We start from the raw sequence: 27,207 nt of genomic DNA, 5'->3' as shown, positions 1-27,207 counted from the left end.
GGCAGATAAGAGTCTTCTGGTGCCTTTAATATCTCATTTGAAATCACTGCTTAACGCTGTAATCAGTGGGTTATTCAAGCATGCCAGAGAGTTCGTTCAGGGTCTTGAAGAATCAGAATGTGGAAACGCCCTTATAATGATCACCTTGGCTGCACATGTTTGCTATGACCCAGAGGATATCATTATTGGCTGCCCTGTGCCTCAGTGAGCCCACAGTGTTCCTGTGCTCAGTGAGGGATGCATTTGTAGGGGAATGTCCCTTTTTGTATTTGTATGCTTTTTCTCACCTATTCTTGACACTGCACTTCAAATGATCTCCCTAAAATGCTGAAAGTCACCAGTTCCCGTGCAATAATTACATGTTTGCTGCCTATCTGGCCAATCTATCCTTCACTTAAGACAACCTCTAATTAATCTATCACTATTCAATTAATGAGCTACCTATTTTTTGTCTATGCATATCTATTTTAACCTTCTTCATAATCGATATATATTGTTGACCTCTCATACTACTTTACATATCATTTCCCTCTTCTATTCCTCTCAGTTGCATTTATTGATTTTGTCCTCACACGCATATCTCAATTGAATTTACATTCGAGATATTTCTCTATTCCAGTTATCTTTTCAATTTCACACACCTCTTCATACCATTGATATCCACTTCTTATTCTGTCAATTTCTCTTAAGTTTCTCTGTACTCTTCTGTGGACAAGATCATTTACATTTTCCTCATATTCCTCCAGATATCAACATTGCATCATTAATCCTTGACTCCCCGTTCTCTTTGGCATCATTTACCATCCCATGAGATATGGGAGAAGAAGAACAAGGAAAAGTACATGCAAGTCCTTTTCAATCTTCTTCTTCTTACATACCTCTTACCACCTGCAGTCAATGTCACACTAATTCACTTTGGCACCATCAATTCTGTCACCACCTTCTGGTAACCTCAGCACAGCTTCCGCTTGCTGCACAGGAACATCGAACAAGAAATCTGAATGTCAGAGAATTCCTTTATAGATTAACTCTTCAAAGAGGATGTTATACTTATTATCGACATCTTATTTATAACTGTAAGTGCACAGCCCCAAATTTTGTCTCTGTTGAGATGCCTTCATGCACTATTTGGTGCATGAGCATCTTGATCCCATTTGAATTACTTTCATGCACCATTTTGGTCCCTACAGAATTGTTTTTGATTTGTTCTAATAAATACCTTTTGGAAATTGATATTCTTGTGTGGGACATGTCTGATACATGTAATATTTGTGACACAATTCTCAGGAAATTAAAATTATGCGATAACGAACCCAATGTTCATCTAGAAGCCTAGCCAAAGAGCAAACACAACATGTATATAGTGGCAGAGCCCTAGGTCCACCAACTAATGATCTTTCTCCTTCCAACAATGTCGGCCCACATCAACATGCACACTGAACTGCCAATTCCAAGAAAAGTTATAGGGAAACCATTCACCAATACATCACCTCAGACATCTGTTGATCCACATTTCATTCATGAACATTTACATTGTCATTTAAGGAGATGCTATTCTCCATTATGTTACCATGGGTGAGTGAATATATGCAACTAGTTTGCTTGGTATTGACCCATAGATGAATGGAAATTGTCAGAATGATGGATGAAAGAGTGTCATAAAAAATAGGAAATGAAAAGCCTGTGCAATGCAAGCTCTATTATCTGAGCTAAGACTAGGCTGTGTAAAACATTAGAGAAACTAAAAAATGAAGACTAAACTCTGAAATGCAATGGATGATGAAGATACATATTTTATTGGTCGAAAAATGAACACATTACTTAAAAGGCAGAAGACCAATCCCAGCGCTATCTAGTGATGACAGTGAAATATTCCAAATAAGTCATATCTGGCTGGATATAATGATATAACACACCAATCAATCACTTGCCTGGAATGACATCAGATAGAGACAGAGCAAAGCTTCAGTTCAGGAAGCAGAGTGTTCTAACAGCATTTGGGGGCATTCCCCAGGATTAGTTGGCAGGTTGGTCACTATTACATCTCACCATATTTAAATCCTACTGCGTTGATGCCTACTCCAGCACAGCCCTTTGACACTGACCCGAGTTGGCTTACGAAGGGTTAAGCACATTGAGATCGGCTCACAGATGCTGTAATGGTCTCCCTCTCATGCGTGGCCTGACAGGCGTACACTTTATTTGAGTTCCAGTCTAAAGAGGTCACAGGCAGGTAACTGCTGGTCATGTACAGGTTGTTTTCAATCTGTTTAGTGGCTTTGGCTGTCTCAACTCCACTGCTTATTGGTTGCCCATCGACCGTCCAACTCACTGTCACAGATCCGGGATAAAAGTCTGACAGGAGACATGTCAGGGTGCCCTTATTTGCATCGACCGCCTCTGAAGAGGGTGGGAAGAGGCTCATGGAAGGTTTTTTGGTCTCACCGGCTGCAAGAAAAGAATTACAAGTGTTAGAATGAGGCAGTTAAATTAATACAATTCAAGATTCAGGTTTCATTCCCTTCTGTCTACTTCAAGCACAAACTCTTAATGAAGGACATTGATTTTTCTAATTCTAAGCCATGTACTGTTATTATCTGCCTCTGTGATGTACACCTGTGCCTTCGAATGATTCGGCGTTAAATATGCTTAAGGTGTTAAAGGAGGGTATGTTGCTCTCAGGAATACATGAATCAAAGCTGGAGTATTTCTGTTTGCACCCCTGGCTGACTGTGCGGCTGCAAGCAAGCTTGCGTAATTCCCAAGCTCAGCTGGCTATTAACCACGTCCCACACTTTGGTAGAGGAGGCAGAGCACATGACTCAATATGTGGGGGTATATGGATGATGGCGGTATGAACAATATGAACAACTGAGCAATGTATTTATGGTAAGAATGCAAATCCTTAAAGGTGTTAAAAAATTTGCAATATTAGCAATCTCAAAATATTTATTGGAGTAACAAAATTAATGAGATAATTGATTAAAATAACAGCAGTAATCATATAAAAGTTTAGTGATAACAAGAATTATGCTAGAAGACAATGGTTGCAAGGTAAATCTATGCGAGAGAAAACACTATTAGAAAAACATCCATGTGTCTTTGTCACCAGCAGATCAAGGCTTCATGTAGCTGCTATGTTCTCTCAGTAAAACGTCTAGGCTTGTCCTGATGTTTCCTTTTGTCCCAATGTGATCATAGTGATCATATCTGGATTGGATGTTGTAAATGCTCTTGAAGATGCTATAGCAAGCTTGGCAAAGCTTACCAGAGGAAGACAGACTATACCGCTGCCCTTGGGAATAACTCCTTGAGTGCCTCTTCCAACGCTATTACACAAGGTGTTTCTTACAGAGATTCCAAGGTATTAAAAAAGGCCTAAATATTTGCTGTCAATGTGAAGAGATAGACCTGTCTGACTGTTTAATTTTAAGGAGTAGGATACAGCATTATGCAGTAGGGATGAGGCCAGGCACCTTCTTTGGTCCACATCACAAGAATCAACAAACTCCTCCAGGTAATGGGTGAACTTCATCACTTACCCCACACTGTGCATTTAAATGTTTTGCCATAGCAGGTAGTTTGGCTTCCCCTTTTTAGGCGCTGCAAGCCTGCAATCCCATCTCATTTGCAATTTTAAATATGGCTTTGGAATTACCAGATAAAGGAGACCTTTTTAATATGGGTTTCACTTTTAATACCTATGTACTTGCATCTGCACTTAAAAGTTAGAGTATATCTAGAGGAACACTTAAGAAAACAGGTAAATATGCAGCGGTCAAATTCTCTATTGATTTCAAGAAGAGGGCGAAGCAGAGCAAATATATCTAGAAGTTCACATTAGGTCACCTCATGCACCCCTAGAAGGATTCATTGTGGGAGACCATCTGTGATGGCACAATGCCAATTAAGTCTTGGCTTGATTATGAAGACTAGGCCCTCATTACGAGCATGAAAAAGGTGCCTGTTACAAAGGTTACAAGCACATTTTCCAGACCGGTATACTCTGAGTCTGCCGGTAGCCGGGGTGAACAACTGGCAGACCTGACTGCTGGTAGTTCAGGCTCCTGCTCCTGCTGGCAGATAATTCAATGAAGCACCGGCACTGTTAGTGCTTCAGTGTTCCCACTCCCATGGAGTCATAGTCATAGGGGACTCCATGGGAATGGGGTCTTACTGTTCCACAGCTGCCCATAATATCCCAATATTAGATCACAGTCTCTAATTAAAAGGGATGCTTTTGATTTACTCTCTCAATAGGATGACTGACTGACTTGTCAGAGCTCAGCTATGGTGGAGGCGGTGTGCTGCATCACTGAGCCTTTTGAGGTGCTGAATAAACAGTACATCCTTTCATTATCTTCCCAAATGAATGGATGGCCATGTTCTTGGAGAGAAGTACCTCTATAAAAATGGAAAAGGACGGACTCAAAGAAGAACCATTTTCAATATGAATTCTTTTATTTTTAATAATTATTTGTTTTTTTTCAAATAATATGGAGATATTGATGTTTTTCAAATGGAAACTGATCGTGACAAGTCGCTGACCAATCATAAAGAGTTTTATATTCAGAGCGTTTAATCATTTCTAAGATACCTATGGATTTTACTGACACTTTCCAAACTTCTGTTTCAGATGTTGGACTGAGTCTTTTCACAATATTAGTATCTACAGAAGTCAATTTTGCAAAAGGTGTTTCTTGTCTCTCAGAAAAAATGTCATCATTTCCCTAAAAGGTTTTGCAAAAAATATAGTTGTAGCTTGTCTTTGGACAATTGTATGAGCAGCCATTCAGTTTGAAATAAATGCATGCAAATTCTATTGCAGTTTACTGCTCATGGCTTTTTTGTGGTTTAAAACATTCTTTGGTGTCCAATCTTTGCTCTCCACATCTAGAATGTATTATTAGAAAGAAGAGGTCTCCAAGGATATTTTGAAGTTCCATGATATGTGGATAGAACTTTTAATGTGCATATGTACATTTTTGATGTAGCATGTGTAACGTCTACACTCTTTTCTTTGCGACCATCTGTATTGGAGTGATTTACTACTCCCTATAATTATCCCTATGGCCACAGATATTTCAAGATTGTTATGAATTATGTATTTTATCTCTTTGGACAAAACACAATTATTTGTATACATTAATAATATGTCATCTGAAGATGTTTTTACTCCAAGTAGCTCTGCCTTACCTTAATTGTGTGTTTTTCATTACCTGTGTCCAAAAATCATCTTTATTCATTGTACCATTTTTAAAGTATTATTTTTGATTATTAAGGTGCCTAATTCTACCAAGGGCTCCTGGAGTGCTCCAAAGATCCACTGCTTGTAGTTTGACTGTTATACTTGCCCATAGTGTCCCCTAAAGCAGCCTGTCATCTACAAAGATTATCATACAGCACTATAATAAAATTGGCAATGCAATTTAACATTTCTTATAGTTTTACTGAGTAGAATGGTGCCTTTGAACTATCAAAGTGAGAATTTTTAAGTTTACAGGTGAATTTAGGCTTAATTTAGAGACTACAACAAGTCTCATCTTTGAGATCACATCTTGAAATCAGCAATACACTAAAGCTGACTAATGAGTTAGATCTGGTGTGGCCGAATCTTGTCCAATGTATGTAAATTTAAAATTGACCAATTATAATACCTATTTCTTCACATTTTCTGTTTCACATTTCTGAAATTACAAAATACTAGACACAGTTTTCTGTCAGAAAAATGCCACAAACATCAGAAAAGCTTGACTTTATTTTCAAACTTACGAAGTCAGATTTTAATTTATTTAAAATGTTGTTTGCATTGACATTATCTATTCCATATTATTATAAATAAGTTATACTTAAGATGGAAATGCTAATGTGAAATAATTTATATAACATTTGTTTTGAGCATTTAGTCCTTTATTAAACGTTTCCTATTTTGAAAGGTAGGAGAACTGGAGAATAGTTAGAGAAGATAAGAAGTTACTAATGGCCTTAGAGGAACATTGTATTACTGAATGAAAAGGCAATTAATGTACATTGGGACTTCAGTGTACACATCTCACATGTACAGCAAGGTCCTGCACAATGTCACTGCTGTGAATTGTAAACTAATTGGTCATATCAAATCAAATTTTATTATAAAAGGTGGGTGAAATATACCCTGACCTCAACAAAACCAATAAACAAGATCACAATTGGCAATTGTCAGAGGTATTTTAATTTGAGGATTTCTCTACTAAATATATATATATATATATATATATATATATATATATACACACACAACTCCTTTCTTGGCTGATACCCTTTTCTACAGTACTGTGGTACAGAAATGGTATGGAATGAATTTGCAGCATACATGGTGACCTTGAAAAGGAATCATGGTGCTTTATCAAGGAATCTCACTGCACTGATTGACTGTACAACATGCAGAATGCTTAACTGGCAAACAAGTTAGGGGTTTAGCTTACGTTTAAATTGCAGATGATTGGCAATTCATCAGAACTTAGCAAAATGTGTTTAAAATGTGTATGCTAAAAAAAGATTTGCGATCTTAAACTTCTAACAAGAAAATATGTTTTTAATAAATTGTGCAATAATCTAAAACCCGGTTTATAAATCACATAAAACAAGGGGACTTGAACTCAAATTTACTTAGTACACACATGGCTAGGGAAAGTGAACTAGCACTATAATGGGATGGTTTGGTCACAATGAAGAGTAATTTTTTACTTTATAGTTCAATAACCTGTTGATTTAAATGTAAAGCACTATTCTCTAACCTTAGCAATGAGATAGCTGCCGCTCACATTTCAATCAAGTTGTTTCGTCCTGTACTACTGTTTATACCCTATCACCATTTCACAATTGAAAGCTAAGCTAATATTATTTTAGATGAATCATGGAAAGCTAACTGCACAGATAGGTACTGTATTAACCTATCTGTGCAGTTATCTTTCTAGTACATAAAGAGAGGAACACGCAACAATCATTCTCTTGTCACACACCCACACTTTGGGTCTCCATCCCAGTAACGTCTCGAAATGCCCCCAAATTCTCCAATTTCACAAAGGATGCCCATAATGCAACTCACAGTGCAGCGCTACTGTTAAAAGATGCAAACCTAAATGCTGGCTACCCAAGCCTTGCACAGTGCTCTGCTGCTCTGGATCTAAGTTTGCACTTTAACAAATAAAATAAACCATAGATAACAATGAACATTGCAAAACAGCAATGAGCTAGGATACAATGATACCTATACTAACTGTTAAATATCCTATCAATGTGCCTGCACACTTCCGATAGAGAAATGAGAAAAAAAGAACAAAATAAAACACGAAGAAAGAGTGGTGTACAATGTTAATTCTGATACTTACATAGGACGCTCAGCTGGGTTCCTCCACCAAAGACAAACCCACATTGTCACAGGGCTATACACAAACCTGACCATGTGCAATACAGCAGATAAAGTAGATACAAATCATATGGGGGTACAGTTTCTTAAGGAAGGTGAGCAGCAGGCACAACTAGACACTATGGGAATTGTATGCATCTTTTTCTGCATGATCAAAGCCTGATAGACTGCAGCACATTGCCAAATCAAGTCTAGAGCTTGTGCTTGGGATAACCAGTAACTCTGGAAAGAACTCACATTCAAACTCATGGCATTCAAAATATTTTTTGTGTGGAAGTTCTGAAAACAAAGAAAGGTGATGCAGTTCCTGATTACCTGACCTAAAGATCCGTGGGCTACATGGAGCTGTGTTCACTATTTTCAATTTAAATCCAATACCAGATTCCTTTGAATAGCAACCGCAGATCTGTAATTTTGAATGTAACATTTGTCACTGTTTCCCAGATTAATGGTCATTGTTTAATCAACCTGTACTGGTTAAGGACTGAGTAATCAAAGCTTATGATGTGGGAGTTGAACAAAGATCTCCTCAGAAATCCCTTTAATAAACATTACAATAATAGCCAGTGTTTGCATCATTGTTACTTTTAAGATATTCCATACAAATCTATTTGCCTTCTGACAATATAACCATCTGTTGAGCTTTGCAATTCCCAAATCAACCCTCCCTGTGAATAGATCCTATAACAGATCGCTGGAGCCTCTCTTTAATAGTCTTTGCTGCTCTCCTTTAAGCGTCTTTGCATGTGATTGAAGATCTGTATTCAAACTGCAATAATTCATTGTAGACCTGCAAACATCTACCTGGTGCCACTTTATCCCTAAGTAACTCTGCCCTTGTATACATTGAAGACAGCATTTAAAACAATGCCTCAGTCCTAATGGCTGCTCTTTTAACTTATAACACATGAAACTACCCTCACAATTCAGTGAAAGATGTTTCATCTGGTTCCCGAGAATTACACATGTACAGTAAAAGTGAATAATCTGTTAACTTCAAAGGAAGAATACTCAAAACAATAATAAAGCCATTTAAGAGTGATAGAATAAGACGGACAGTCTTACTTACAAAGGACGTTCAGCTGGGTTCCTCCACCGAACATCCACCACTGTGTTATATGGCTGTACAAAAACAATCACCAGTCCATTCTGCAGCACCACTTGGTGTCTGCAGACAACCTATCAATCTGACATCAGGGGATACCCTTTGATTGAGGAAGATCATCCTTGGCAAAATGGTGGGTCAGCTAAGTCCAGTGGCATGTAGAAATCCACTGATCTCTATTTTTCAACAACTCTGTTTGAGACCACTCTTCATAGACATACACATGATAAATGTGAATTCATTAAGACACATTAAGCATTGGGATATGGAGAAACATTCCTTCTATGTGACCTCCTTCACATGCAGTGAATCCTGAGCCCATTGAATGTTTTTTAAATGAACCAACAGTGTCATGATAGGGGGAACACCAATTTCTACTGACAAGATAATACACTTGTTTCTACACTGAACTCTGACTTATGTGGATATAAGATGTCAGTGAGCTAAAACGTGGCTTCTGGATCAAAGAAGATGCTGACACTTTAAGCATCAAATCAAGCCTAACTCACCAGAGATATCAGATATGGGACAAATGTTGAAATCATTGATGAATTACACGTGTGCAGTTTTGGCCTTGTGTTTGAAGTCCAGCTCCAGCTCTGTCTCCTGGAATAAGTAAAATGAGTGAGACGGTTCAAGCTGCACCTTACTTTGTTATTCATTGATCACTCCTTGTCTGTCTACCTCTGGCTTCACTGGATGAGATGGGCTTGAGTATTCCAAAGTGCTGCTTTTGTGGGTTTCTACATACAGTGAGGAACTGCTAGGCTACTCTTTTGCAATAAATCATATTTTTAGAGAGATGTGACATATGAAATTCAAACTACCTCTCATTGATTGGTGGGCTTTTTTACTACAGGAAAGGGCAGACAATCACACTGAGACAGATGAGGACAATTTTGTTGTCTGATGGTAGATCGGCCACTGAAATGAACTGACCATTGCAGTGTAAGCAGTGTCTCATTTTGCACTCAAATTGTTCATGTGTGGCATCAAATTGATTGTACTGATGTGTCCATCTGAGCTTTTCCTAATGGTCCCATAGACCTGTATAAGCTTTGAGGATTGTGTGTTTATCTCTACACCTTTCCCATATCTAAAATACAAGGCATCTGTCATGACTGCAGGCTTTATGTGTGCATTCCCAAAGATAAGAATTACTAAACTATGCAACAGAAAATAGCCCTCACAGAGAACGTGGAATGCAGATGTGCATATCCTTGCCGATTCATAGTCATCATTTTGACTGAATGGTACATTGCCAGGCAGGTCTAACCTGCTCTAGGAATTTCTATTAAAGTTTAAGGACTGATTTCATAACATTGCTAAATGTGGCATAAATAAAGCATCAGATCCATATTCTGGAAAGTCTTTCATTCGTAACCCACAATATTACTCTCATTGACTTAAAACGTATGTGATCATTGGAAGTCTGTCTGCTTCTAATTTCTTATCTGTGATTACTGGGGATTTATTTTTTATTGTATTTCATATTCATAATTCTCTGCCATCTCAGACCCATATAATTCCAAATCAGAACGTGTTTAGCCTTTCTTACTGAAAGCTTATCTATCTAGAGCCATCAGTAGCATTGAAATGCCAATAATTATTCCAGATTTCAAGAATGTGGTCGGGCTATCCTTTCTGCTCTCCCTAAAGTAATCATTGTTTACGTCTTTCCTCCGTGGCTAAAATCTGCATTTAATTCACAGTATAATAGTCTTTGGTCCCTGTTTTGGAATATTTGAAAACGTCCCAAAACTACATATATGCAACCTCCATTTGTAAGTTTATATTAGGGATTATATTTATAGTGTAATATTTTCCATACTACAAGATTTCTTAATGTGTAATTTCCTTTTCAACACCAAACCTTCAATTTGTTTACTAGATTTCATATGTTCATTATATTATTCTGCAACTATTCTATGTGTTTATAGCAGGACTAGTTTTAGTTCCTAAAGTTCACTCAGTGGTTTCCAAGTTGGTGCCAAATCTCTCTTCAAACCTTGAGTCTTAGAGTTTATATTTTGATCTACTATAAATCCCAAATAAGTTTATTTTGTTACTGAGATGAGTGCTTGTTAATTCACATGATATTTATGATGGATTTTTTCTTGGTATTGAACATTATGTTATGTCAATTTAGATAACCATATAATTGGTCTACAGAATACCTCACAACTAAGGGCATTACAGCAAAGATGCCTGTGTTATCTGTGAAAGAGAAATAAGAGAGTTTGTGAATTCCAATATAAGGAATATCAGTTTTGGGTATCCATTGATAAAGTCACCTGGGAAAATGTTACCAGGTTGCAACATTTCCCCAAATGTGTACTCACAAGAAAATCAAGCACTTTCCCTAAATATTATAGACTTGGAGTTAGAATAGTATTATAATACCCATCCTAGAATAGGTGGGGGGATGCTTTTAGGGGTGCACAGAAAATAATCGATTACCTGGCAACCTTTTTCCAGGGTACATTTTCACATGGAAACAATTTGTCTGATTAACCTTCAATGCCTCAATGCGATTAGATGTTATACAATTGTGGAGTTACTTTATAAGCAGCCCCACTTTAGTTTCATACAGTGATTATTCTAATAGTCCACCACCCTTTGCCTGTCCAACCCTAGTCCATTTCTTGAATGTAATTCTATTATGAGGGGTAGAAGTGCTTGTGGTAGCCCCGAAAGTGCAAGTCTCAATCAATGTACACATATATAAACTTTATCAATTGCCAAAGACAAGTCTGTAAAGCATCAATATAATGACCTTTTGTTGTGTTTGAGTGTATTTGTGTACAAGAAGTTTAAGGGTTATTGGTTCTATTCCTAAGATGTTCCTTTCGCCAAACCAAGCAATGTTGTGGCAAATAAGTTTACTTGTTTCCCTCCATCAAGTTAAATGAATCAGTGGAGGTTTCAAGAAAATCTTCACTGCAGCATCTTGGAGAGCAATCATCGCATAGTTGTCCACTATTCCAAGATTTAAGTAATTGATCTTCATACCCACTTTCCAACCTTAAAGTATTTGCTTGAGGTGGGGAGCATATTAAACATTCGAAACAGGGGTCAACAACTCAGCTACAGATTTGGGATTTTCTTTCATTAGTGGATTAGGTACTTTATCAGGCCCGACTCTCATGACATTTAAAACTTTAATATAGTTTATAGTTTGATAGATATTTGTAGGCTAAACTGCAGTACCCAAAAAAATAGTGTTTTTTTCAAATAAAAACATTATGTATGCTATCCATGTATCTCTTTGTCTGAATCTCTATTCCATGCAAACGTTATATTTTTCAAACATCTCTATTCTACTTACCTCCCCTCCTTATTCTCTCCTTCTTGCAATTATGACTGTACTTCTTTGTTCTACACAATCACAATTATTGAATATTTCTCCAAACATCAATGTTTTATCAATCTACTTTGGCTTCCTTTCTCTCTAGCAACCTATTAACTGAATCCTCTTTCCTTGTATGTCTTCTCCCCTCTCTCATTCCACTTGGCTTCAATAACAGCGTATTCCTTTTTGACACCTACCATTCTGCCACCAATTTCTAGGCTCTTCTGCTCCCATTCAATGGCCTCTTGCTATATACCACATATAACCTTAATTGCTGCCACTTGGAAAGCTAATAGCTTATTACTGACCACGTGGACTGGGAATAATGGCATAGCCTAGTGAAATTGTAGGGCTTGTTAAAGTACCTGCTGCAGAACTCTCAGTTAAAGTTTCAGGACAGAGGCTTGAAAATTGGTGGGTTCAAGCGTTCTCCAAATGCTAAAGATTGTTACGATAGGTGTCATTGAACCATTTGACCGCAACAGATTTATATGATGTTTTCGAAAATATTTTACCTAATGAAGAAGTGACAGAATGTTTTTACTCCCAAAATGGAAATCACTTTTTCCTTGTTCTACTTTTTCTCTTTATGAAGCGGGGGGAGACCCCCCACAGACCTCTCTAACCCCTCTCCATACCCTAACGTATGCCCTTCCCACACACCCCACTTATTATGCAATATACATGTACCACATTACCTACCTATTTTGGTTAAATAAATGTGATTACTTCTCCTTAGTTGAAATTGTATTCAGTGAAATCTACGCCAATGGATCGCAACACCTTTTTGTTTACAGCTTTGATGTAGCTGAAAATTGTGGCACTCAGTGCTATTCAATAAAACATTTTTAGTTGCATTAACAAAATTGTACATTGAATAAAGGGGCATTATAAAATGCTCAGATAACCAGAAAAGGCAAATACTCTACCTCACCCCCATTGAGGTGACATGATTGTACCAAACCTTCTTCCTGCATTAATATCTGTACAAGGGTAACATTTTAAAAGCGTTCTCAGTAGCAGGTACTTTAACAAACTGCACAATTTCACTTGGTTATTCCATTAAGCCTACACTATCTGTTCAATTATAATCTATTAGCTTTCCAAATGCCATTATTGTTTACCACTTGCAGGGTTCCTTATGATATCTGGTCTTGAAAAATAAAAACAGATGTTTTCATTAAAATGTGACAATGTCTGTCTTACAGATCCACTTTTGATGTATTTAAATTTCCTTGTAAGAACACATTTCAAAATATACCTTTTCAAATTTAACTCAAAACTATAATCAACAAGTATGTGTTTCCTTGTTACAGACATTATTAGTTTAATTTCTTAATTTTTGTTTAGGCTTATTTCTACAACTATAATGAGAACCTCTGATCAGTCAACATGTACAATAAAATAGATTGCACCTTAGAATATTGCAAGTGCTGTAAAAAGGTCCCAGATTCAAAACTGAGTTTTATGGTTAAAAATAATACAAATATTGCCTCAAAATTCCAACAGAATTATTTTAGTAATGCAGAAACAAAATGCAATCGGTGTTCCTGTATTTAAAATTCCATTGCATTCCGATTTGCATACATATTGTTTTTAGAAATGCAGTACCTTTCTGAATTTTTAAGGTATACTGAATATTGAAAACAATGGCAATGTTATGTGAATGGATTGAAATTGGATATTTTCGAAATGAATTTACATTTAACATGTGGCTTCATGAAACAGTGCATTGTTTACAACCTGTCTGATTATGTATTTCTATTATGCGATTTAAATGTGACAACTGTAAATGTCCAACAGGCGTACTCCAGGAAACATGTTCTATTTGATTTTGATCTAGATTCTACAATGCCTTTTAAACTATTGTGGATGTTGCAGGAATAATGTGTGGCCCTAAAAGAGTGTCCACAGGAAAATAATGTTTCACAGATAAGAAATTAGACTTGTGGCTTAGATTTCTACTTAGACCATGAGGCTACAGAGCATCTGGCACAGTGAGGGAACACTGTACCATGTGCTACAATGTATGTAGATTGATCACCATGATGATATAAAACATCAGGCACAGTGAAGAACTGTAAGTATGAGACAGGATGGATGTAGAACCATAACTATCAGAATACAGAGATTCAGGCACTGTGAGGATGGAGATCGAGGAAACATGAAGATACAGAATATGTTAGGCACAATCATGGACTGTAAGCATGTCAGAGGACGGATGGCAATCCATTACCATGAGGATACAGAACATCAGGCACAGTCAGCGACCATTGTATCATGAGCTACAATATATTGAATCCATCACAATTAGTATAAAGAGCATCAGGCACACTGATGCACCACTGTACCTGTGCTACAATGTATGAAGATCCATCACCATGAGGATATAAAGGATTAGGCACTTTCAGGCACCGAAGGCTTGAGCTATGATGGACGGAGACCCATCAGCATGGGGGTACTGAGATTCAGATACAGTCACAGTGAGTCACTGTACTATGGATGGAGAAAGAGGCACAGGAGTATACAGAACATATTAGGCACAGTCAAAAACTGCAAGCATGAGCTAGGATGGATGTAGAACCATCACCACCAAGATACAGCACATCAGGAAAAGTGAGGCATGGTACAATGGATGGAGATTGAGGCAACATGCGTGTACCTAGCATGTTAGGCACAGTCGGGCACTGTAAGCATGACCAGGGTGTGTGGAGATGCAGTACCACGACAGACAGATCTGCAGGCACCGTCAGGCACTGTAAGCATGCGAGAGAATGGATGGTGACCCAGTGTTGTGAGGATACAGAACTACATGCGTTGTAAGCACTGCCTACAGCACTTCATGCATGAGCGAGCAAAAGGTGGTGGCTGCTGCTTTGTGAGGCAATCTTGTAGCACCCTGGTCTATACAGACCAGTGTTAAATATTTTCAAATATAAATGCAATATCAGCTTTTTTAATAACACTCAGCTGCACTGGATTAAAGTTCTGTAGTTTTGGAAGTAACCCTTGTCACCATTTTGCAGCATAATGGTCATGTTTGCATCAACTTTGATCAGTTAAACTCTGTGTGAACAGAGCTTATGACTTCAGAGTTCAACAGAGATCTCCCAGGTAACGCTGCATATAACTCCACTGTTACAAGCTGATTGCTTCATCGTTACTTTTTAAAGACTTCCATAGACTTCAGCTTTCTGAAGAAATTACCATCTTTTAAATATGGCAATTCCCACATCAATCACTGGATTGTTTCTTTCATCATCTTTGTTACAGGTTAAAGGTCTGGGCAGTGCGATTGGTAAATCTGAAACTGAAGCAATATATTCCAGACCTGCAATCGTATCTACCTGGTGCAACATTATCCCTAAATTAGTCTGCAGCTATAACGAGCATATTAGTGCTGCTTTTCTGCTCCCTTTCAAGAGGAAGTTCAATATAATGTTTTTAGAGAATCTACTTAAACAATGACAATTGCATGCATGTCGCCATTTATCTAGAGTGCGACCACAGTACATTTTGCAACACAGAATTGCCATTTCAGATGTGCATTGCAATACTAAACTAATACATAAGCTGTTAAGAAAATGTCCTAGTTATACACCTTCTAGTTATCTAGTAATTATAAAAAGTAAGCAGTTCCTCAAGATGCAATTGCATATATATCATCTAGGTCAGGAGAAGGAAAACATTGATTCCCAAATAAATGCGGTTGACATCACATTGGGACATTTATAAAACTACTTTACTTTATTTAGGCGTACTCCTTAAAAAGTCAATAATACAAACATGCAGTATACATATAAAACTTGATCACTTAATCAATTCTTAAAATGTCATGATACAATACATTTTTGAGTTAGTATCTCCTATATAGGCAGCTATGTTCTCAAATATGATGACAACTACACATACATTGACTCTGAACTATTACAACTACTAATCTCACCATTATTCCCTACATGGTTAAAGTGCAAATGTTTTCTGAACAATCTAAAATACTTAGTCCTCTAATTCTGCCATTTTGCAAACAATCACACTTTTATTGTCACCAACTATTTTGCAGCTGTAATAGATGTAAATGCAAGAATACTGCCCTGTCCGAAGTGCTGTTATCTTATTATTATTTAGTAAATATGTGTGATTCCATCTATGTACTGAATCATCAACAAAGGGCTAATATTATAACCTTATTTAACATTTTGTAAACCTGTGTGCCATCTATATGTATAAATATATTTAGTGAAAGTGAATTATGCTTTTTTTAACAGTTACACATCTGTATATGTTTCCCAAATATTGTGGCATTGTCAGAGTAAATACAATTTCAGAACAACTAGATGGGAGCAAGAATGTAAATATAATGCAGAGAATAACACAGAGTTCAAATATCCTCCTTCCAGAATTTAAAATACATTTGTATTAAGAAATGTATTCTTCTGTGAATAGATGGAAGCAGTGCAATATCCGAATAAAGTTTATTGGACTGAACTTGTCTATGCAGTAGAGGAATCACACAATTTACTGTAATATTGACAAATCGGGTAAATTAATCTGCATAATATTTAAAAGAATATTAAAATAACAATTAGTTTACAATGAATACTTTTCAAAGTGTATTAAGTGGATATAGGTTGTTACTTACAAAGGACGTTCAGTTGGGTGCCGCCACCGATGATCAACCACTGTGGTGCATATCTGTACAAAAACCACCTCCAGACCATACTGCGACATCCAGCATCAGGAGGTATGCAGACATCATATCAATATTATATCAGGGGATGAACTCTGATTAATTATGTGGTGCAGAAGAACTTATCATGGAATATCTTCCTGGGACAGCGAGTGCAAAATGCTGGATCATCTAAGTCCAGTGCCAGGTAGAAATCAGCAGATCACTCTTCTTTTTCATCTCTGACTGAGATCCATCTTCATTGACTAGCTCAGAGGAGTTATATGATCAGTGTGAATGGTTAAGGCACATTAAGAAGATGGATACATTCTCTGTGTCCTTCAGGTCATGTAAAGGCTACTGATACCAAAGGACCTACATTAACCACAAATTCAATCCATCTGCATACGTAATTAGGTCGTCTCTTGCTGGGGGAAAACCAGTTGAGTTTTATGACAAAGAACACTGAATTTATCCTTGTGTGACCCAGCATTCACGAGATATCAGAGAGCAAATAAGAATGCAGCCGCAGGGTCAAAGATGATGTTGACATTGTAAACATCTGAATAATTCAAGCTCACCCGAGATGTCAGATTTGGACCAAATGGTCCAATTGTTGATGAATTACAAATGTTAATTTGTTGACTCTCTGTTGGACATACCCTCTACAGGTTTGTCTCCTGTAGGTTGGTTGACACTATTGTTGATTAGAGTGAAGGTTTCTTTTCAAGCTCCACCTAACTTCATTGTTCATTGATCTCTCTGTGTCTATCTGACTGTTTCTTCACTGGATGAGTTGGACGTGACCATCCAATAGTGCTGATTGTATGAGATTGCACACATGTAGCATGAACTCAGTCCACCCTTCCACAGACCAGATGTCCAAATCAATTGCCTGGACTCATAAAGGGAGATACTATTGGGTGTTACTATTAGGTGTTAAGAAAATGCTCAGGTAACGTTTGGCAATATATCAAACTTTTTGAGAGAAGTGATCTGCTAAACACCATCTACAATGAGGCAAACAAGGACAGCTCTGTTCTCTGATACTTAATCGACTGTTGTAATGAAGTTGCCCTCCTCCGTTGCCATCGACAGTGGTAACATTTTAACTGTTTGTACTCACATAGTTTCTGTAAGACAACATTTACATGTTCTCCTGTGCCCATCTGAGCTTCTCCTGATGATTTCTTAGTCACATGTGCGCTAGGTAACCAGGGATTTCCCTCTAAATATTTCTTGCATAAAATGTATAATGCATCCAGCAGTACAGCAGGCTTACAAAAGATACATATTTCTGAACCAAGTTATTCAAATTATCCTTCACAACCCATATAGCATTCAGAACTACTTATTCATGAATGCTTGTGGTCAGAGGCATTGCTAGGGGGGGTTAAGCGGGCTATAGCCCCTGGTATTTTGGTTATAGCCCCAGATAGAATCTCAGGAGCTACAACCAAAAGGCTAGCTAGCCCCTAGTCCCGACAGTTCCGACATCAGCGTAGCCTCTGGTCTTTTCCGGACCTATGAACACCCCTGCTTGTGGTCATCAAGTTGATTAGATAGCTCATTGCCAGGTGTTTACATCCCTCTCTATGAATTTCTATTAAAATGTAAGGACTGTTTCAAAACGTTTCAAAAAGTCGGCAATTATTTAAAACCTGTCTGCTCACTTTTTTTTATTCATTAACCAATTATAGAATCCTAGAGTGGGAAATTGGGCAGATAAGAGTCTTCTGATGCCTTTAACATCTCATTTGAAATCACTGCTAAACGCTGCAATCAGTGGGTTATTCAAGCATGCCAGAGAGTTCGTTCAGGGTCTTGAAGAATCAGAATGTGGAAACGCCCTTATAATGATCACCTTGGCTGCACATGTTTGCTATGACCCAGAGGATATCATTATTGACTGCCCTGTGCCTCAGTGAGCCCACAGTGTTCCTGTGCTCAGTGAGGGATGCATTTGTAGGGGAATGTCCCTTTTTGTATTTGTATGCTTTTTCTCACCTATTCTTGACACTGCACTTCAAATGATCTCCCTAAAATGCTGAAAGTCACAGGTTCCCGTGCAATAATTACATGTTCGCTGCCTATCTGGCCAATCTATCCTTCACTTAAGACAACCTCTAAGTAATCTGTCACTATTCAATTAATGAGCTACCTATGTGTTGTCTATGCATATCTATTTTAACCTTCTTCATAATCGATATATATTGTTGACCTCTCATACTACTTTACATATCATTTCCCTCTTCTATTCCTCTCAGTTGCAATTATTGATTTTGTCCTCACACACATATCTCAATTTCATTTACATTTGAGATATTTCTCTATTCCAGTTATCTTTTCAATTTCACACACCTCTTCATACCATTGATATCCACTTCTTATTCTGTCAATTTCTCTTACGTTTCACTGTACTCTTCTGTGGACAAGATCATTTACATTTTGCTCATATTCCTCCAGATATCAACATTGCATCATTAATCCTTGACTCCCCGTTCTCTTTGGCATCGTTTACCATCCCATGAGATATGGGAGAAGAAGAACAAGGAAAAGTACATGCAAGTCCTTTTCAATCTTCTTCTTCTCACATACCTCTTACCACCTGCAGTCAAGATCACTCTAATTCACTTTGGCACCACCAATTCTGTCACCACCTTCTGGTAACCTCCGCACACCTTCCTCTTGCTGCACAGGAACATCGAACAAGAAATCTGAATGTCAGAGAATTCCTTTATAGATGAACTCTTCTAACAGGATGCTATACTTAATATCGACATCTTATTTATAACTGTAAGTGCACAGCCCTTATTTTGTCTCTGTTGAGATTCCTTCATGCACTATTTGGTGCATGAGCATCTTGATCCCATTTGAATTACTTTCATGCACCATTTTAGTCCCTACAGAATTGTTTTTGATTTGTTCTAATAAATACCTTTTGGAAATTGATATTCTTCTGTGGGACATGTCTGATACATGTAATATTTGTGACACAATTCTCAGGAAATTAAAATTATGCAATAACGAACCCAATGTTCATCTAGAAGCCTAGCCAAAGAGCAAACACAACATGTATATAGTGGCAGAGCCCTAGGTCCACCAACTAATGACCTTTCTCCTTCCAACAATGTCGGCCCACATTAACATGCGCACTGAACTGCCAATTCCCAGAAAAGCTATAGGGAAACCATTCACCAATTCATCACCTCAGACATCTGTTGATCCACAATTCATTCATGAATATTTACATTGTCATTTAAGGAGATGCTATTCTCTATTATGTTACTATGGGTGAGTGAATATATGCAACTAGTTTGCTTGGTATTGACCCATAGATGAATGGAAATTGTCAGAATGATGGATGAAAGAGTGTCATAAAAAATAGGAAATGAAAAGCCTGTGCAATGCAAGCTGTATTATCTGAGCTGAGACTAGGCTGTGTAAAACATTAGAGAAACTAAAAAATTAAGAGTACACTCTGAAACACAATGGGTGATGAAGATACATATTTTATTGGTCGAAAAATGAACACATTACTTAAAAGGCAGAAGACCAATCCCAGCGCTTTCTAGTGATGACAGTGAAATGTTCCAAATAAGTCATATCTGGCTGGATATAATGATATAACACACTAATCAATCACTTGCCTGGAATGACATCAGATAGAGACAGAGCAAAGCTTCAGTTCAGGAAGCAGAGTGTTCTAACAGCATTTGGGGGCATTCCCCAGGATTAGTTGGCAGGTTGGTCACTATTACATCTCACCATATTTAAATCCTACTGCGTTGATGCCTACTCAAGCACAGCCCTTTGACACTGACCAGAGTTGGCTTACGAAGGATTAAGCACATTGAGATCGGCTCACAGATGCTTTAATGGTCTCCCTCTCATGCGTGGCCTGACAGGCGTAAACTTTATTTGAGTTCCAGTCTAAAGAGTTTACAGGCAGGTAACTGCTGGTCATGTATAGGTTGTTTTCAATCTGTTTAGTGGCTTTGGCTGTCTCAACTCCACTGCTTATTGGTTGCCCATCGACCGTCCAACTCACTGTCACAGATCCGGGATAAAAGTCTGACAGGAGACATGTCAGGGTGCCCTTATTTGCATCGACCGCCTCTGAAGAGGGTGGGAAGAGGCTCATGGAAGGTTTTTTGGTCTCACCGGCTGCAAGAAAAGAATTACAACTGTTAGAATGAGGCAGTTAAATGAATACAATTCAAGATTCAGGTTTCATTCCCTTCTGTCTACTTCAAGCACAAACTCTTAATGAAGGACATTGATTTTTCAAATTCTAAGCCATGTACTGTTATTATCTGCCTCTGTGACGTACACCTGTGCCTTCGAATGATTCGGCGTTAAATATGCTTAAGGTGTTAAAGGAGGGTATGATGCCCTCAGGAGTACATGAATCAAAGCTGGAGTATTTCTGTTTGCACCCATGGCTGACTGTGCGGCTGCAAGCAAGCTTGCGTAATTCCCAAGCTCAGCTGGCTCAATTAGCCACGTCCCACACTTTGGTAGAGGAGGCAGAGCACATGACTCAATGTGTGGGGGGAAATGGATGATGGCAGTATGAACAATATGAACAAATGAGCAATGTATTTAAGGTAAGAACGCAAATCCTTAAAGGTGTTAAAAAATGTGCAATATTAGCAATCTCAAAATATTTATTGGAGTAACAAAATTAATAAGATAATTGATTAAAATAACAGCAGTAATCATATACAAGTTTAGTGATAACAAGAATTATGCTAGAAGACAATGGTTGCAAGGTAAATCTATGCGAGAGAAAACACTACTAGAAAAACATCCATGTGCCTTTGTCACCAGCAGATCAAGGCTTCATGTAGCTGCTCTGTTCTCTCAGTAAAATGTCTAGGCTTGTCCTGATGTTTCCTTTTGTCCCAATGTGACCATAGTGATCATATCTGGATTAGATGTTGTAAATGCTCTTGAAGATGCTATAGGAAGCTTGGCAATGTTTACAAGAGGAAGGCAGACTATACCGCTGGCCTTGGGAATAACTCCTTGAGTGCCTCTTCCAATGCTATTAGACAAGGTGTTTCTTACAGAGATTCCAATGTATTAAAAAAGGCCTAAATATTTGCTGTCAATGTGAAGAGATAGACCTGTCTGACTGTTTAATTGTAAGGAGTAGGATACAGCATTATGCAGTAGGGTTGAGGCCAGGTACCTTCTTTGGTCCACATCACAAGAATCAACAAACTCCTCCAGGTAATGGGTGACATTCATCACTTACCCCACACTGTGCATTTAAATGTTTTGCAATAGCAGGTAGTTTGGCTTCCCCTTTTTAGGCGCTGCAAGCCTGCAATCCCATCTCATTTGCAATTTTAAATATGGCTTTGGAATTACCAGATAAAGGAGACCTTTTTAATATGGGTGTCACTTTTAATACCTATGTACTTGCATCTGCACTTAAAAGTTAGAGTATATCTAGAGGAACACTTAAGAAACCAGGTAAATATGCAGGGGTCAAATTCTCTATTGATTTCAAGAAGAGGGCGAAGCAGAGCAAATATATCTAGAAGTTCACATTAGGTCACCTCATGCACCCCTAGAAGGATTCATTGTGGGAGACCATCTGTGATGGCACAATGCCAATTAAGTCTTGGCTTGATTATGAAGACTAGGCCCTCATTACGAGCATGAAAAAGGTGCCTGTTACAAAGGTTACAAGCACTTTTTCCAGACCGGTATACTCTGAGTCTGTCGGTAGCTGGGGTGAACAACTGGCAGACACTGACTGCTGGTAGTTCAGGCTCCTGCTCCTGCTGGCAGATAATTCAATGAAGCACGGGCACTGTTAGTGTTTCAGTGTTCCCACTCCCACTGTTTTTTTTCAAATAGTATGGAGATATTGATGTTTTTCTAATGGAAACTGATCGTGACAAGTCGCTGACCAATCATAGAGAGTTTTATACTCAGAGCGTTTAATCATTTCTAAGATGCCTATGGATTTTACTGACACTTTCCAAACTTCTGTTTCAGATGTTGGACTGAGTCCTTTCACAATATTAGTATCTACAGAAGTCAATTTTGCAAAAGGTGTTTCTTGTCTCACAGAAAAAGTGTCATTATTTCCCTAAAAGGTTTTGTAAAAAATATAGTTGTAGCTTGTCTTTGGACAATTGTATGAGCAGCCATTCAGTTTGAAATAAATGCATGCAAATTCTATTGCAGTTTACTGCTCATGGCTTTTTTGTGGTTTAAAACATTCTTTGGTGTCCAAACTTTGCTCTCCACATCTAGAATGTAAGTTCCATCATATGTGGATAGAACTTTTAATGTGCATATGTATATTTTTGATGTAGCATGTGTAACGTCTACACTCTTCCTTGCGACCATCTGTATTGGAGTGATTTACTACTCCCTATAATTATCCCTATGGCCACAGATATTTCAAGATTGTTATGAATTATGTATTTTATCTCTTTGGACAAAACACAATTATTTGTATACATTAATAATATGTCATCTGAAGATGTTTTTACTCCAAGGAGCTCTGCCTTACCTTAATTGTGTGTTTTTCATTACCTGTGTCCAGAAATCATCTTTATTCATTGTACCATTTTTAAAGTATTATTTTTGATTATTAAGGTGCCTAATTCTACCAAGGGCTCCTGGAATGCTCCAAAGATCCACTGCTTGTAGTTTGACTTTTATACTTGCCCATTGAGTCCCCTAAAGCAGTCTGTCATCTACATAGATTATCAAACAGCACTATAATAAAATTGGCAATGCAATTTAACATTTCTTCTAGTTTTACTGAGTAGAATGGTGCCTTTGAACTATCAAAGTGAGAATGTATGAGTTTACAGGTGAATTTAGGCTTAATTTATAGACTACAACAAGTCTCATCTTTGAGATCACATCTTGAAATCAGCAATACACTAAAGCTGACTAATGAGTTAGAGAAGTTATATCTGGTGTGGCCGAATCCTGTCCAATTTATGTAAATTTAAAATTGACCAATTATAATACCTATTTCTTCACGTTTTCTGTTTCACATTTCTGAAATTACAAAATACTAGACACAGTTTTCTGACAGAAAAATGCCACAAACATCAGAAAAGCGTGACTTTATTTTCAAACTTAAGAAGTCAGATTTTAATTTATTTAAAATGTTGTTTGCATTGACATTATCTATTCCATATTATCATAAATAAGTTATACTTAAGATGGAAATGTTAATGTGAAATAATTTATATAACATTTGTTGTGAGTATTTAGTCCTTTATTAAGCGTTTCCTATTTTGAAAGGTAGGAGAACTGGAGAATAGTTAGAGAAGATAAGAAGTTACTAATGGCCTTAGAGGAACATTGTATTACTAAATGAAAAGGCAATTAATGTACATTGGGACTTCAGTGTACACATCTCACATGTACAGCAAGGTCCTGCACAATGTCACTGCTGTGAATTGTAAACTAATTGGTTATATCAAATCAAATTTTATTATAAAAGGTGGGTGAAATATACCCTGACCTCAACAAAACCAATAAACAAGATCACAAATGGCAATTGTCAGAGGTATTTTAATTTGAGGATTTCTCTACTAAATATATATATATATATATATATATATATATATATATATAACGCCTTTCTTGGCTGATACCCTTTTCTACAGTACTGTGGTACAGAAATGGTATGGAATGAAGTTGCAGCGTACATGGTGACCTTGGAAAGGAATCATGGTGCTTTATCAAGGAATCTCACTGCACTGATTGACTGTACAACATGCAGAATGCTTAACTGGCAAACAAGTTAGGGGTTTAGCTTAAGTTTAAATTGCAGATGATTGGCAATTCATCAGAACTCAGCGAAATGTGTTTAAAATGAGTGTGCTGAAAAAAGATTTGTGATCTTAAACTTCTAACAAGAACATATTTTTTTAATAAATTGAGCAATAATCTAAAACCCGGTTTATAAATCACATAAAACAAGGGGACTTGAACTCAAATTTACTTAGTACACACATGGCTAGGGAAAGTGAACTAGCACTATAATGGGATGGTTTGGTAACAATGAAGAGTATTTTTTTACTTTATAGTTCAATAACCTGTTGATTTAAATGTAACGCACTATTCTCTAACCTTAGCAATGAGATAGCTGCCGCTCACATTTCAATCAAAGTTGTTTCATCCTGTACTACTGTTTCTACCCTGTCACCATTTCACAATTGAAAGCTAAGCTAATATTATTTTAGATGAATAATGGAAAGCTAACTGCACAGATAGGTACTGTATTAACCTATCTGTGCAGTTATCTTTCTAGTACATAAAGAGAGGAACACGCAACAATCATTCTCTTGTCATACACCCACACTTTGGATCGCCATCCCAGTAACGTCTCGAAATGCCCCCAAATTCTCCAATTTCACAAAGGATGCACATAATGCAACTCACAGTGCAGAGCTACTGTTAAAAGATGCAAACCTAAATGCTGGCTACACAAACCTTGCACAGTGCTGTGCTGCTCTGGATCTAAGTCTGCACTTTAACAAATAAAATAAACCATAGATAACAATGAACATTGCAAAACAGCAATGAGCTAGGATACAATGATACCTATACTAAGTGTTAAATATCCTATCAATGTGCCTGCACACTTCCGTTAGAGAAATGATAAAAAAGAACAAAATAAAACACGAAGAAAGAGTGGTGTACAATGTTAATTCTGATACTTACATAGGACGCTCAGCTGGGTTCCTCCACCAAAGACATACCACAGTGTCACAGGGCTGTACACAAACCTGACCATGTGCAATACAGCAGATAAAGTAGATACAAATCATATGGGGGTACTGTTTCTTAAGGAAGGTGAGCAGCAGGCACAACTAGACACTATGGGAATTGTATGCATCTTTTTCTGCATGATCAACGCTTGATAGAGTGCAGCACATTGCCAAATCAGGGGTCTATAAGTCTAGAGCTTGTGCTTGGGATAACCAGTAACTCTGGAGAGAACTCACATTCAGACTCATGGCATTCAAAATATTTTGTGTGTGGAAGTTCTGAAAACAAAGAAAGGTGATGCAGTTCCTGAGTACCTGACCTAAATATCCCTGGGCTACATGGAGCTGTGTTCACTATTTTCAATTTAAATCCAATACCAGATTCCTTTGAATAGCAACCGCAGATCTGTAATTTTGAATGTAACATATGTCACTGTTTCCCAGGTGAATGGTCATTTTTTAATCAACCTGTACTGGTTAAAGACTGAGTAATCAAAGCTTATAATGTGGGAGTTGAACAAAGATCTCCTCAGAAATCCCTTTAATAAACTTTACAATAATAGCCGGTGTTTGCATCACTGTTACTTTTAAAATATTCCATACAAATCTATTTGCCTTCTGACAATATAACCATCTGTTGAGCTTTGCAATTCCCAAATCATTCCTCCCTGTGAATAGATCCTATCACAGATCACTGGAGCCTCTCTTTAATAGTCTTTGCTGCTCTCCTTTAGGCGTCTTTGCATGCGATTGAAGATCTGTATTCAAACTGCACTAATTAATTGTAGACCTGCAAACACATCTACCTGGTGCCACTTTATCCCTAATTAACTCTGCCCTTGTATACATTGAAGACAGCATTTAAAACAATGCCTCAGTCCTAATGGCTGCTCTTTTAACTTATAAGACATGAAACTACCCTCACAATTCAGTGAAAGATGTTTCATCTGGTTCCCGAGGATGAAATGCAATTTATTGTTCCCAATGTAAATGCTATTTATATATCATTGGGACATATATGTAAATATGCACAGTGAAAGTGCATGATGTTGTTACAATTATAAGTATATGATATAATCTCTATTGTGGCTTTTTCAAAGTAATGACAATCTCAGGCTGCCTAGATGGTGCCAAGAATGGAAAGGTAATGATGAGAGTGGCACAGAGCTAAAGATTCCCTTTCTAGAACACACAATATCATGCTATTGAGAATGAAAATATTCTTTGGAAACATGAGGGCAGCACAACCTATGATTAGTGATATACAAAATAAATGTATTTTTGGCATAAATTGGTTCTGCAGATGAGGTAATTACACATATACAGTAAAAGTGAATAATCTGTTAGCTTCAAAGGAAGAATACTCAAAACAATAATAAAGTAATTTAAGAGTGATAGAATAAGATGGACAGTGTAACTTACAAAGGACGTTCAGCTGGGTGCCTCCACCGAACATCCACCACTGTGTTTTATGGCTGTACAAAAACAATCACCAGTCCATTATGCAGCACCAGGAGGTCTGCAGACAACCTATCAATCTGACATCAGGGGATACCCTCTGATTGAGGAAGATCATCCTCGGCAAAATGGTGGGTCAGCTAAGTCCAGTGGCAAGTAGAAATCCACTGATCTCTATTGGTCAACATCTCTGATTGAGACCACTCTTCATAGACATACACATGATAAATGTGAATTCATTAAGACACATTAAGCATTGGGATATGGAGAAACATTCCTTCACATGCAGTGAATCCTGAGCCTAAAGAATGTTTTTTAAATGAACTAACAGTGTCATGATAGGGGGAACACCAATTTCTACTGACAAGATAATACACTTGTTTCTACACTGAACTCTGACTTATGTGGATAAAAGATGTCAGTGAGCTAAAACGTGGCTACTGGATCAAAGAA

General features: G+C 37.5%; 2 long non-coding RNA genes across 3 annotated transcripts; both read right to left on the bottom strand.

The window, feature by feature from the left end:
* Positions 1-1,775: 1,775 nt before the first annotated feature.
* LOC138492635 (uncharacterized) lies at positions 1,776-7,414 on the bottom strand. Its single transcript, XR_011276235.1, has 2 exons — positions 7,371-7,414; positions 1,776-2,448 (listed from the first exon to the last, which is right to left on the bottom strand). It is a non-coding gene; the product is annotated as an uncharacterized lncRNA (long non-coding RNA).
* A 12,612-nt stretch (positions 7,415-20,026) lies between these two features.
* On the bottom strand, positions 20,027-26,762 carry LOC138492634 (uncharacterized). Of its 2 annotated transcripts, none has more exons than XR_011276233.1 (2): positions 26,719-26,762; positions 20,027-20,701 (listed from the first exon to the last, which is right to left on the bottom strand). It is a non-coding gene; the product is annotated as an uncharacterized lncRNA (long non-coding RNA). The 2 variants fall into 2 exon arrangements; XR_011276234.1 differs by lacking the exon at positions 26,719-26,762 and adding an exon at positions 25,250-25,295.
* Between the last annotated feature and the right edge of the window lie 445 nt (positions 26,763-27,207).

The sequence above is a fragment of the Ambystoma mexicanum genome, chromosome 10 (assembly GCF_040938575.1).
Source record: "Ambystoma mexicanum isolate Mex_15411 chromosome 10, UKY_AmexF1_1, whole genome shotgun sequence".
NCBI lineage: Eukaryota > Metazoa > Chordata > Amphibia > Caudata > Ambystomatidae > Ambystoma > Ambystoma mexicanum.
The sequence above is the reverse complement of the archived record's forward strand: the minus strand, read 5'-3'. Positions and strand labels throughout refer to the sequence as shown.